Below are 14780 nucleotides of genomic sequence, written 5' to 3'. Positions count from 1 at the left end.
AATAATTCAAAACTATTTTCATTTTTTTATTATTATATATTACATTATTATTATTATAGCTGGAATTCAAATAATACTTTAAGGCTTATTAAAATACCTTACATACATTCTCTGAAAAATGACCCCTTGAAATGAATATTATTTCTCTATTATACATATGAGTAAACTGAGACAGACCTGGGCTAAATGGCTTACCCAGGATTACCAGCTAGTTGTCTGAGGGCAGCTTTGAACTCAGGTCTTCTTGACTCTGAGTTCAATATCCTGTGCTTGCATCACCAAGCTACCTTCTAGAGCCCTGCTTTGAGAGTCAGGATTTGCCACTAACTCATCCTTGACCTTACATAAGTGAACTTGATCCCTGAATCTCTCTCTCTCCTCATCTGTAAAATGAGGGGTTTTAACTCACTGCTTTCGCCTCCAACATTGACCCTCTTTATTAGGATTCCATAATTCTAAATTCATCATCTTCGTGCCATATTTGTTCCCCAACAAAATTAGCATTTTTTGTGCCCCTGCTTCTTCTATAATGTGTTTGTGTTAAAACCTTGATTAGAGGTTTTCTTTCCAGCTTGGGGTGGAGAACTGAAGTTTAGGATTTACAGCCCAAGCATCCCTTCCCCCACTGCTGAAAATATACCCAGTCCAAGCAGATTGGAGTCACTGGGCTGCCTGCCAGTAGCAGGGCTAGCTCCCCTCCCAGTTCCTGGATGGAGTTGAGAATACATTCCATTGTGAAAAAGCCAAGTCAATTCCCCTTTGTTAATTGGAAGCAAACAAGCATAGGGATTTTTACCCCTGCGGACAAACTGTCAGCATCTGTGTTGCAAAGCCAAGAAATCCAGATGAATAGAAAAGCAGTAGGCAAACCTGAGAAGCCGGATGCAGGACAGGTGCTGTTTGAATATAAAGCCCTGGACTCCCACACAGACCCCTCTTAATAAAGATCAAGAACCAGAACATCCATGATCCAAAGGCAAGAAGAGCTAAGCATTGAGAGCTTGCAGGCGTATTGCTTGGTTGGTTCATATTTGTGATTAGATAAAAGGCAGAGGCCAAGTCTAACAAAAATAGCCCTTTCCCTTTTTTATTAGAAGAATACAATACTGTTGAACCATGTGGAACCATGACAGGTAGAGCTGCAGTTAATACTGTTTCTATTGGAACTGGATATATCATTTCAGTGATAGAAGGATCTTGTTCTATCAGTGTAGATCAACATATTTTAGACTTGGGTTTGGGGCTTCTGAGAGACTTGAACCAAGGCTCTAAGGGCAGCTCTATCTATTACAGACAAGGATAAGGTGCATTTATTTTCCTTGACTGTGTTACACCTTTAGCTGGCAAAGTAGTATGCACTGTGAATCTATGAACTCCCTAAGGATCTAACATTATCATCATCATTCTCGTGACCATCAATATGGGCTTCAGTTTGTACAAGAAGCAATAGTAATTCACTGGATAGTACTCTGGAACTAGAGTCAAGGAAGACCTGAGTTCAAATCAGTACTCAGACATTTATTAGCCGTGTTATCCTAGTCAAATCATTTAACTTATGTTTGCCTCAGTTTCCTTCATTGGAAAAATGGAGATAATAATGGCCCCTATCTCCCAGGGTTATTATGAGGATTAAATGATTTCATTTATAAAACTGCTTAACATGATATCTAAACATGATAGGTTCTAAAAAAAATGCTTTTCCCACTTCTCTCACATAGTACTTTTAGGTTTGAGGAGTGTTTTATACACATTTGATTCTCATCACAGTCCTGTGAGCCAACTGCTAGGGATAGTTATCATCATTTTACCAAAAACAAACAAACAAAACGAAACTGAGATTCAAAGATGTTAAGAGAGTTGCCCAAGGTCATTCATCTAATAAACACCTGAGACCTCTCTATCTTAGGTCTTCCTAATTTCCAAGGCAAACATTCTGTCCACTGCACCACTCTACTTCTGGAGCAAACTGAGATCTACAGGGCTAAAGGACTCTCCCAAAGCCACACAGCTAATGATTTCTGTCACTACTGTCATTTATTTGTTTCCAAAAGCAAAGTGATAGAACCTGCCCTATGATGCTTTTCTTTTACCTTGCATACAGTTCCCTTTACAGATTTCACAGATTAAAAATACCTTGGAAAATAAAGTTGGATTTTACCTATCACAACAAATGACCTCAAGAATTGACAGATTGGTACTGCACATGTGCCAGCAAGTAGAATTCATTATTTTTTTAAAGTGAGACTACATAGAATCATTGTTTGGGAATCAGAATAGAATTTTCACTGCTAAACAAATATCTTACTGTGGGGAAGTGGGAAAAACCTAGGTCGCATGTTTGAGTCAATATATCTCATGCTTTATTACAGTTTATCAGGAATAGGCTCTCTCTTTGGATGCTATAGAGACTTTCTTGAGAGTATGTATGTGTTCAGGGGTAGCATTTGATAAAACTGGAAAAATTCAGTGAATAAATTGAATGAACAGTTCAACATCAGTTACGTGAGAAGACACAGTTACATTCTGAAAAGCAAATGTTTATCTTCATTGGGTCTCACAAGATTCAAATGATCTTGCTCATCTCTAGTTGATGAGTACACTATAACCAAGGAACCCCAGGCAGTGAGTGAGAATTCCTTCAGCTTGCTTTAGGAGAGGATCAGGTTTACGCTCTTTAAACTGTTAGTTGATGATCAAGTTCCAACAGGATAGGGAACAAGCAGATGGTTATTCTTGCATGTGTAATAGCTTTTCAGACAGCATGTTGCCTTGTTGCCTCTGGGAATGGTCACTTGCTGGTAGAGAACTAGGTCAGTGGGTTTGAAGTCAGAATGCTATTGGGATAGACCTAATTAAAAGAGATAAGGAAGGAAACTACATCTTGCTAAAAGGTACTATAGACAATGAAGTCAAAGTAATGCCATATATATATATATATATATATATATATATATATATATATATATATATATGTATATACATATATATATATACACACACACACACACACACACACACACACACACAAAGTGGTACAGCACCCAAATTCTTTTTTTTTGCAAGGCAGATGGGGTTAAGTGGCTTGCCCAAGGCCACACAGCTAGGTAATTATTAAGTGTCTGAGACCAGATTTGAACCCAGGTACTCCTGACTCCAAGGCCAGTGCTTTATCCACTATGCCACCTAGCTGCCCCATGCACATCATATTGGTTAATACAACAAAGAAAAATGATAAATGGTGGAGAGGATGTAGGGAAAACTGGGACACCAATGCACTATTGGTGGAGTATGAACTGAATTGATCCAACAATTCTGGAGTGCAATTGGAACTATAATTAAAGGGAAATCCAAACTGTGCAAACTCTTTGCTCTAGCAATACCATTTTTAAGTCTGTATCCCAAAGAGATCATAAAAAGACACATTTGCAAAAATATTTTAGCAGTCCTTTTCATGCTGACAGAATATTGAAAATTGAGAGGATGCCCATCAATTGGGGAGTTATTCAACAAGTTGTTGGTATAAGAATATAATAGAATACTATTGAGCAATAAGAAATGATAAACAGGTAGCTTTCAGAAAAACTTGGAAAGACTTAAATGAACTATTGCAAAGTAAAATGAGCAGAACCAGAAAACATGTTATACAATATGAACAAGATTGTGTGATGATCAACTATGAATGTCTCTGTTCTCCTCAACAACACAATGATCCAAGGCAAGAACAAAGGATTCACAAGGTGTTATTCACATCCAGATAAGAAACTGATAGACTCAGAGTGCAAGTCAAAGCATAGTTTTTCAGTGACTTTATTCTTTTTCATGGTTTTTTTTAATGTTTCTTCTTTCACAACTGTGACTAATTTGGAAATATGTTTTATATATTAGATTATAACCTATATCAAATTAACTACCATTTTTGGAAGAGGGCAGGAGAAGGGAAAAAATTTGGAACTAAAAATCTTGTAAAAGTGTACTAAAAATTGTCCTGACATGTAATTGGAGAAAAAATAAAATACTATTAAAAAAAGAAAATAGAAAAGAAATGCTCCATTTGAAAAAAACAAAACAAAAAGAATGCCTGTCTGGAAATTACCAAGAAAGCTAACTCAATAAAGTTCATGGGCTTCCTTGTTTGTAGATTCCTGTTTTAACAATCTTGATTTCTCTAATCACCTGATTTGTATCATCTTATTCTAATTTTCCAAATATAATTAATATCTGTCCACATTTAGAATGAAGCTACATTGTAGGATCCAATTTTAATTGCTCCCACCCCCTTTCCCCTCTCAAAAAAAATAACAAACAAAAAAAGCTACCATGTTGAGGGTGTGTTTCTATAGAAATAGCAGTTATTCAAAACCTGCCTTTTTATCTATCACATTTGGGCATCCATATCATGCATTCAGGAATATTCTGTCATAATTGCACCAGAGTAGATTTGTCTCTGCTTCAACTGTTCAACAATTCTGTTGCTGCTGCCCATATTTAATTAGCCCTTTAGGTAAGTTGTGGCTAGAAGAGCCTTGCCTGTGGAAGATGATTTAAAATGTAGATCACAGCTTTTTTTTTTAATTTCCATGGGGGTGGGTGGAAAATGAGGCATGGTGTTCAGAAATAGAGGCTATGGCTTTTAAGAGAATGCAGCTGGAAATGACTTGTGTGTATATATATATCTTTTTATATACATATATATATATATATATATATAATACCATAAATCTTGTGGATTCAATGTGACATTTGTATACAAAAGGTGCAGTGCCTAAATTAGAGGTGTGAGATGTATTGGATTTTGTATCATAGTGTTGAGTGAGAAAGGAGGGGGTCCTTTGCTTGTGTAATTGGGAGAAGGGTATTTGCATCTATGACATCAGTTAAATGTGTGTGTGTGTATTTTAGATAGGTAGACTGTGTTTCTTTTGTCATTGGAAGCAGTACAAAGGGAAATAAGCAGAGAGACAGTTTTATAATTTAATATAATTCTGATCTATCTATAATTAGAAAAATTACCCAATGTAGAGTTTTTGGTGCTTTCTCCCTAACACATTGAAACATTCCTTAGAAATTTTTTCCTGTGAACATCAGTTATTTCTTCCCTGATATTAAAATTGCCCATAAAATGGTCATTGGTTTAAATCACACAATTATCCCCCCTGCAAGAAAAATGGGGGGGGGGGGCAATTTACCTGTGAAGACAGCAGAGAGAGAGAAAAAAAGATATCAGAAATAACAAGGGAACTCCCAAACTCTATGCATGTATTTCAATAAGAGATGTAATCGGTCCATCAAGAGAGTGCACCCTGCCAAAGAACTCCGATTCCACCTGTCAAATATGATTCATTATTCAAAAGTATCAATTGCTTTTTTTTTTGCCACCACAGGTAAAGTAAAACAGTAGCTGGGGTTCAGCTAACTGTATTTGTCCAAATGGCCCAAGGCCAGGTAACAAAATGCACTCAAGAGTGGGAATAATGAAAATACCCAGTGATCTCAGAACATGGACATTTATTTTTTGGTGTTCCTTGTAGCTTAAAAACAATCTTGAAATATTAATCCATTCCTAAGAATTGTTCAATCCTGGGATGTTTAAGACCAAAAGAAGAGGAATTTTCCTGAAAATAATGACATTATATAAACAATTATAGTTTAATTCAGGTGGGCCCTTTAAAAAATAACAAACACCTTATCTTTACTTTCCCAATATATTACTTTCTGGGCCTAAAACTTCCCAGGTTATTTGGTTGACAAATTCTATGAAAGCTGTTTCACTGGCTTTCTATGATCCTAGAACTTGCAAATTGATATGTTTGGAATATTCAGAGAGAGCATATCTTATTTCACAGTGATCCCTTGGCCCAATTATGGATTGTCCATTTTGTTGGATAATCTGTAGCAAATGTTTAATCCCAATCTGACTTTGGATAAATCACTTTCTGACTCTGAAATTGATTCCTTTAATGAAGGAGAAAGTGTATTATCTCTAAAATCCTTCCTTATTCCAACAGTTTATATTTCTTCCTGCAAATGAGGTGCTTCAGGGTCTTCTTGTCATTATGGCATTGCAGACATCACAGCAATTTTTAAACCCAACCTAAGCATTTATTTTATTGTTAGGAATGTAGATCTCCTGGAGCAGTTAGGTGGCTCCGTGGAAAGAGCATGGCCCTTGAGTCAAAATAATCTGAGTTCAAATCCTGACTCAGACATTTAATAATTTCCTAGCTGCAAAAAAAAACAACCAAAAAAAGACCATAGATCTACTTTTTTTAAAGCTTGTATACATTCAGAATGTAGAAAGGTTATGTATTTGCTTTTTTAACTATTTTTAATTTATCTTTTCCATATAGTCTGAATAATAAAAAAAAGTTACAATATTTTCAATGTAATTGAGTTTATGTTAGTTTTTTTGTTGTTGTTTAGTCAATTTCATTAGTATCTGATTACTCAAGATTCCATTTGGGGTTTTCTTGGCAAATATAACAGAGTGGTTTGCCTTTCCTTCTCTAGTTCATGTTACAGTTGAGGAAACTGAGGCCAAAAGAATTAAGTGATTTGCCTAGAGTCACACAACTAATGAGTCTCCGAGGCCAGATTTAAATTCAGGAAGATGTGTCTTCATGACTTCAGATCTAGCACTCTATCTACTCTACTAGCTGCCCTCTATTTCATACACTTGATTTTTCAAATATATAGACAGATATAATAAATTATAGGCATTATTTTCAAAATCATTCTCCTTGTCTATGCTTCCTTTGAAACTTTCTTCCATTCTCCTACATGCATTTTGAGAAATATTACAATGGCCCTTTGGGGGTATCATTTTTACTGAGGTCTTTACCTCCTCTGGCCCTCTCCCCAAATACTCTAAAGAAATAAAAAAAACCTATAACAAATAAACATAATCAACTAAAATTAATCCACAGAGTGGTCATGTCCAAAACTGTTTCTGTATTTTTTTCCTATGTCAGGAGGTGATGATGACCTTTAGACTTCATCATGAGTCCTCCAGAGCCTTGATTAGTCATTGCTTTGAAAGTTGTTTTTCTTTATAATATGATCTCAAGATAAATTGCCCTGTTGATTCTACTCACTTCACTCTGTGTCGATTCATACCCAGAATTCTCAGGTTCATTGCTAGGTGTGTCATCTGCTCAGCTAGAGTAGCTCCTTGACAGGTGTGGTGTCATGGTTTCTCAGCTGTGTTGAATCACTACACTGGTGAACTGGGTTAAAGGAAGATACTCAACTACTGTGTTTAAAGAAAATCCTGGTTGTTCAATTAAAGGCAAACTCAGGAAATAAACCAAAAGGAGTCTACTGGTACCCCCAAGGCATTGGACAATAACCCCCAAATTCTAACTTTGTTAGTACATATAGCATGTCTAAATATTCATTTGATAAATTCTTTGGAATATCTACTATGTATAAGTCACAGTGTAAGCATTTGAGAGACTATAGATGCAGGGAAGGATAGTGTGATCATATTTATTTATTAATATTGTTAATTAAGCACCTAGTAGGAATAAAGCATAAGACTGGAAAGGCAAGAGGAGGTTAATTTTTGAAGTGCTTTGAATACCAGAGATTTTTGTATGTGATCCCATAAATATTGGGGGGGGGGGACTGTTGGGGAATAACACAGTCTGGTCTGCATTTTAGGGGGGAAAATCACTTTAGTAACTGAATGGAGGATAGATCAGAATAGAGAAAGAGACTTTAGGTGGGCAGGCTATTGGAAAGAATGCAGGAATTCAAATCCCATGATTGGGTGTGAAGTTCAACTCTGCTGTTTATGACCTGTGCATCCTTGGAAAGATCTTTTAACATCTCTGGACCTCAATCTTTCCATCAAAAAAAAAAAAAGGTTGGAGTAGATAGATCACTTTCAGCTCCATAATCAATCTTCCTATGAGCCTTTAAAATACTCTTTGGCTATTGGGAACTTAGGGAGGAAGGTGAGGATCCAAAGATGATTTTAAATAGCATGTTCTCACCAATTTTAATGCCAACCTAAGTAAAATAAGAATATAAATCTGCTTTTTAAAAATTTTACACTGTGGGATCTTTTTATTTTAACATATAGGGAAACGTGAGCTGAAATGTGATCCTTACATTCATTTTGTCTGTTAATCTTCAAAAGGCACATTCTCTGCCTGGTTGTAGTGGGGTTTTTCTCAAGGTCTAATATAAAAGCCTGCTTCTAATACAGACCTCCTAAATTTAGAGCCGAAGAGTACTTCATAGGCCAATAGCAACAGGTAGATATGTAAGTAGAGATAGAGATAGAGATAGATAGATATAGATAGATATACAGAGAGAGAATTTTTAATAATTCATTTCAGCAGGGATTAAATACCCACTATGCCCCAGAGATTAGGGGAGATTCACAGATAAATAAAATATGCCCTCAAAGAAATGGCATCCTAATAAAAATAAAACCACAAAAATTAAGCATTTACCCTAGGAAACATGACAGGGTGAAGGTATGTTACAGACATTTATGAATAGTACAGGAAAAATGAAAATTCACCTTTCTTACTAATTTGACTTTTGTATTTTATACTTATTGTACAAATATTGATGGAACATTCTTAACAGTTTCATAGGATCATAGATTTAAAACTGTCAGGGACTTTAGAGTTCATTTAATTCAATCCCCCCCCCCTCCATTTTAAAAATAAGGAGCTGAGACCTGGAGAGGCAGAAGGACTGGCCCGAAGCACACAGGCATGAAGTGGCAAAGCGAGAATTTGAACTCAGATCCTCTTACTCCAAGCCCCACATTTTCCACTGTATTATTATATTGACTTTCTTCTTGAGCATTTAAATTACATCAGTCACTAGCCTTTTTATATTTTACCCAATGCTTGCAGCTCCTATCTCTGACTGTATAAACCCCATATGTAGCTGTGCATAATATCAATAAGTTTTGTGAAAGATATATAATATATATATATATACATATCCCTTAATAAAGATTTCCAAAGTAATTGTCAATTAGGTGAAAATTAATTTTAGGAATTTATTTGTTTAAAAGCATCCCAAATATATCCAGAGAACATATATAAATGCACTCTGACAATTAAACATGGGTATCATTGCTCATTTTTTCCCTTGATGAAAATTTAATGCAACTCAGGTCTTATGCAGTGAACATAAGGTAGTTGGTTTTAGCAAGTTGTCCTTAATTTGATTCCTGATGAAATCATCCAGGAAACTAACTTGCCCAAAGCTATCAGAATTCAGCCATTTTCTCAGAATACTTGCTCCTTTTTTTGATTGCTTTCAGCAAGAATGATTGGATAATAGACATCAGGAAAACCCATTGCCTTATGATTAATAAGAGCTGTTTACCACTCAAAGATTTCATGGAAAAATTGTTGCTGGGGAGGAAACTAAACTATTAAAAGGAGAAAGCCCCCAATTTAGTTGGAGAGGGGAAGACTGGGGTAAAACAACAAAATAGAATGTCTTCCTCTTTAAGAGATAGGATGGAAAATCTTTGGTAGTAGTATAGTTTTGTGTTTGTTGTTCTTATATTTGAAGTTCTTTTGAGATGACTTCTAGCCTTCATTAATTTTAGTTGATTAAAAATTGAGTTTGAGATTGTTGTTTAAAAGCATACAGATGTTGGCCTGGAAAAGTATCCCAAAGGACCAGATGCAGCAGGATATTATTATGGATTTGAGGTTAGATAACCCCGACCAAATATTTTTTTTTCTCCTTGAGCTTCAGTTTCCCCATCTATAAAATGGAAATATTATAAACTCAAATTGTATACCTTGTGGTATTGTTATCAGAAAAGAGCATTTTAAATTCTAACATGTTATGTTAATCTGAGCTATGAATGGAGTTGTCACATGGACTGGAGTTGAAGATAGAAATACCTCATTGCACTTCACAGATACTGCATGTTTTACAAATTGAAATTTTGAGGCAACCTCCCCCCATCAAGCAGGTTTGTTGGTACCATTTTTCTAATATCATGTGTTTACATCATGTCTCTGTGTCACATTTTAGTATTTCTTGAAATATTTCAAACTTTTTCCATTATTTTTTTATCTGTTATGGTGATCTGTGATCAGTAATCTAGTTGTTACTATAGTAATTATCTTGAGGCACCACAAACCACACCCACATAAGACAGTAAAAATTGATGTTTTGTGTGTGTTCTAACTGTTCCCAACTTGCTGTTATCCTGTGTCTCTCCCTCTGCTCAAGCCTTCTCTATTGCCTGAGACACAACAATATTGAAATAGGCCAATTAATACAATGACTTCTACAGTGACCTCTAAGTGTTCAAGTGAAAGGGAAGAGTCGATACATTTGACAAATTTCATTGTTGTTTTATCTTAAGAAATTTTTACAACCACTTCAACCTTTGGCAACCACCATCCTGATAGGTCAGCAACCATCAACAAGGCAAGACCCTCCACCAGTAAAAAGATTATGACTCATTGAAGGCTCAGATGATGGTTAGCAGTTTTTAGCAGTAAGGTATTTTTAATAAAGTATGCATATATATATAAAATATAATTCTATTGCATATTTAATCAACTAAAATACAGTGTAAACATAATTTTATATGCACAAGAAGCCAAAAAAAATTTATGTGACTCACTTTGTTGAAATATTCACATGATTGCAGAAGTCTGGAACCAAACCTGCAGCATCTCTGAGGTATACCTCTAATTTTAATCTTACAAAGACAGTTTGAGATGAAAGGCAAAGTCTGAAGCTTCCTACCAAGTCTGAGAGCTGTCTATTCACAGTTTGTATGAACGTTGTCTACAAACAGCCAGCCCACAGTTCAGAAACTTTAGGTTGGATTTGGTGATTAAAAATTTTAGGTGGGATTTGGTGGTCTACCCAGATTGATAGCTATCAATAAATGGAGCCAAGGTTCACCATAGAGTAAGTCAAGGAACTGTATCGTTTATCTTGTCAAGTCAAGGGAAAGTTTTTCCCCTTACCTTTGATTTGCCCCCAACCTCCCTGAATATCTGTCATTTGGTATAGAAAAATTGATCTGTGGAATAAGAACAATATCTTTTTTATCTGATTTTTTTTCTTTTTTAAATTTATTTAATTCTATCTCGCTTCCCTCCCCCCAATCCCCTCAGAAGGCAATCTGTTAGGCTTTACTTTGTTTCCATGTTATACAATGATCTAAGTTGAATGTGATGAGAGAGAAATCATATCCTTAAGAAAAAAAAATAAAGTATAAGAGATAGCAAAATTACAAATAAGATAACAGTTTTTTTTTTTTAATTAAAGGTAATAGTCTTTGGTCTTTGTTTAAACTCCACAACTCTTTCTCTGAGAACAATATCTTCTTATGCACATTCTGCTAAAACAGATCAGCCAGGACCAATAGCTACCAGAAAACTGAATGTAGTTCTAATATGTGTCCACTCAATCATATAAGGCAATGCAGGTATCTCTCCCTTTCTGCAGTAGAATCATTTTGCTATTTTAATGAACTAACAATTTCTGCATTGTGGAAACAGTTTCCAACAGTCTATCTGCACGTTCTCATTCTTGTCCATAGCATTCAATACTCAACAGGTGTTCACCCAGTCTGTAAGGAACCCTTCTTCCATTTGGTCTCTGCCATGAGAGTAACAAATATTTTGACCAAATATATTGTGTTATACTTTGTTTTATATTATTATTGTTCATGAATGGTCTTTTTTCAGACTATTTTTGCATTTACTAAGCATCTACTGTGTTTCAATTACTGTGCCAAAGATGTGTATGATATAGGATATGATTGGAGAAAGCCTGGCTACGTTGTCTCGTGCCATTTTCAAAAATGTTCTTTGTGTTATTCTTGTAAAGATTCTATCGTCACATAAAGTAGTGTATAAATATTTGCTGAGTTGAACTTATTTATTATCCCAGAGTTTACAAAAGTGATGATGATCTCACTGTGCTTCCTGTTGACTATAATTAAGCATCCAATTGGAACAAGAGATCATCTTAAAAGTTCTCCTCAAGCAAGGAGATTCCCATGGATGTGTCAAAATCATGCAAAAATAGACTGGTTTTCTTTATTGCTTTTTTTGTAATAATAATGTTCAAGTTTTTCCCAAAGCATTTAAAATCATTCCCCTCTCCTTCATTTTTAAGTAGTTTGAGAATCCATCCCTCAATGTCCCAAAATTAGCTGCCTTGATCATGGGTTTCTTCTGTGTGGACTTGACCTAGTCTAGCTCACTTTTGCGGTCTTTGTTTTCTGTAGTTCCATGTCTATTTTCTCATTCACTACTTCAGGAACTATGACATTAGAGTGCACATGTGGTGGTTCCATGGTTATTGAAGGGAAAGAATAGTTTGTTATAATAATGTTCACAGATTTTTTCCATTTTTCATCTGTTGTTGTCTTCCTTCAAATTTCATACTCTGAGGATCTGGTTTAATTCAATCTCTTGCCAAGTTTTCTGTGAACTTCCCCCCACTCTGCTTCTTGTTTTATGAGATAATTCTTTTTCTTTTCAAGAGAAATAAAAAACTTTATTTGCAAAAAAATCAAGAAAAACTTAATTTTCTTCTGACAGAATGACTGGATACAATGTATAGTGTACTGTGTTCTAGCACAATCTTCTGGTGTTCCAGTTCCTAATTTCCGGACTCAATCCAGGAGGAGATTGATTAAGACTGCCTCCCCTAACTAAAAGTTTCTTTGCCATGTCAAGCACCAGGAAAAGCCAGAGTCACCTGTGTCTTTGGACCAGACTTCCCTGGAGAGTTGTCCTGCTAGCCCATGTCAGATGGTCAGAGCCTGCAAAAAACAGTAAATGGCCTAGCTAATCTCCTTCAGAGTCTTTGAAAAGGACCTTTTCCTTGATGAGCTGCTACTTAAGGAGAGCAAGGAAGCTGTAGTGAACCCATGATCTTCTTAGCCTGGTACAGCAGGACTGGCCAGCAATTCCTTTATTTAGGAGAAAGGTGAAGAGAGCATGGATCAAGAAGGTCGGTGGTCAGTTCAGATCAGGTCACATCCATTGTGCCAGAACCTACAGCCTTGGGCTAAGCTGAAGAACAGTCCAAGGCTTGTGGCATCAGCCTTGGCAGGCAGGGCTGGTCTGGGTGGCATGGTGGGCAGCCTCAACCTGCAGGGCAGAGGGGCCACACTCTGGAGAAGCCGGCGGCCTCCTGGTGTCTCCCCCACCCCCAGTATCACTGAGCTCGGAGTGTGGGGAAGCCTCTCACAGGAAAGGGAACAGACTATCTCACAGGGGAGAACGAGGGCCCCCCAGGCTCCTGGGACCCTGGTCAAGGCTACTCAGGCCATGATGAGCTTTCTCCACTGACCCATCAGAAAGAGAGAATTCAAGTCCAGATCATCCTCATAGTTATGAGATAATTCTAATACTTTTTCTACCCTCTTCCTCTGTGAGGAATGTATTAAAAGAAAAATCTTCAAAACCATAGGATACTTTTGTTTTATATCAAATTATTTAACATATATATATAGTACCTTTTCTGGTCTATGGCAGAGTGAGTGAATTGGCCATTCTGAAAACTAGAGTTTAAAATAGTTAATGATAGGATTACTAATGCAAAATAATTAGATCATGTAAAATTATTACAAATGGCACAAAATAATATGCTACTTTAAAGTATGATCAGTATAACAGAATAAGTAGATGACATTTAAATATCACTTTGTTGCTCATCAGTTATAACATTTAATAAAAAGAATCCCACATAGAATACATTTTAATACTTCAAGGACCTGTTCATGTGCATACTTCTTCCACTTATGGATGCTATAGACTACAACTTCTCTCCTATTAATAGATGGTTCTTGAGAGCTGCTGAAAAATTCTTCACTCTGTGGCCGACTTGAGTGTGAAACTCTCTCATTTTTTCTAGGCTTGTCCTTAGACAAAAGGTGTGTGGTCCATCACCCAGCCTTCCAACTTAGCAGGATCTACCAGCATGTGTATTCTGCTGATGAAGACTCAAGAATCAATCTATCGAATGTTGTTGGCATTATACAAATTATTTCTGGTTCTGGTCATTCTACATCCATTCTCATCAACTGAAACTTATACTTCCCTGAGATCCCTCCCTCTCTCTGATTAGAGAGGATAGAGTATGGACATCAAAGATGTCCCAAGTCCCCCTTTTAGGGGACATACCTAGGACAGCCATCTCAAAATTTTCCATGAATTATACTCTAGATTTCATCCCAAACCCTACACTAGGTACCCTCTCTTCCTTCCTATTCTTTTCCTCCCATTCCCTACTACCATTTTTGTCTGTGTGTGTGTGTGTGTCTGTGTGTGTGTCTGTGTCTTTGTCTTTGTGTCTGTGTCTGTGGGTAGGTGTCGTCTCCCCCATTAGATTATAAGCTCCTTGGCGCAGCTAGGTGGCGCAGTGGATAGAGCACCGGCCCTGGAGTCAGGAATCTCTGAGTTCAAATCCGGCCTCAGACACTTAATAATTACCTAGCTGTGTGGCCTTGGGCAAGCCACTTAACCCCATTTGCCTTGCAAAAACCTAAAAAAATTTTTTTTTAATTTAAAAAAAAGATTTATATAAACTCCTTGAGGCTAGTGACCATCTTTTGTCTCTGATTCTCTAGCATCTAGCACAGTGTCTAATACATAGTAGTCATTTAATGAATGTTTGCTGATTGATTGACAGTCATCATCAGGTTTTCTAACAATTACTGTGACTTTCAAAAACTAATTTGGCTCTCACTGTATATAGATACAACTTTTGCTTCCTTTTTCCGTTTCCTGGAGCATCAATTAAGAATATTTAAG

At 36.3% G+C, this 14780-nt stretch overlaps 1 protein-coding gene and 1 non-coding gene across 2 annotated transcripts in view; one reads left to right on the top strand and one right to left on the bottom strand.

Moving 5' to 3' along the window:
* The window catches only part of FAM171A1 (family with sequence similarity 171 member A1), a 188959-nt gene that overhangs the window by 144814 nt on the left and 29365 nt on the right, over positions 1 to 14780 (top strand). The gene's annotated exons all lie outside the window — the stretch shown is intronic.
* On the bottom strand, positions 13284 to 13358 carry LOC141494599 (small nucleolar RNA SNORD26). The gene has a single exon (XR_012470498.1). It is a non-coding gene; the product is annotated as a small nucleolar RNA SNORD26 (small nucleolar RNA).

This window comes from Macrotis lagotis, chromosome 7 (assembly GCF_037893015.1).
Source record: "Macrotis lagotis isolate mMagLag1 chromosome 7, bilby.v1.9.chrom.fasta, whole genome shotgun sequence".
NCBI classification, from domain to species: domain Eukaryota; kingdom Metazoa; phylum Chordata; class Mammalia; order Peramelemorphia; family Peramelidae; genus Macrotis; species Macrotis lagotis.
This window is presented reverse-complemented; position numbering and strand designations above follow the sequence as displayed.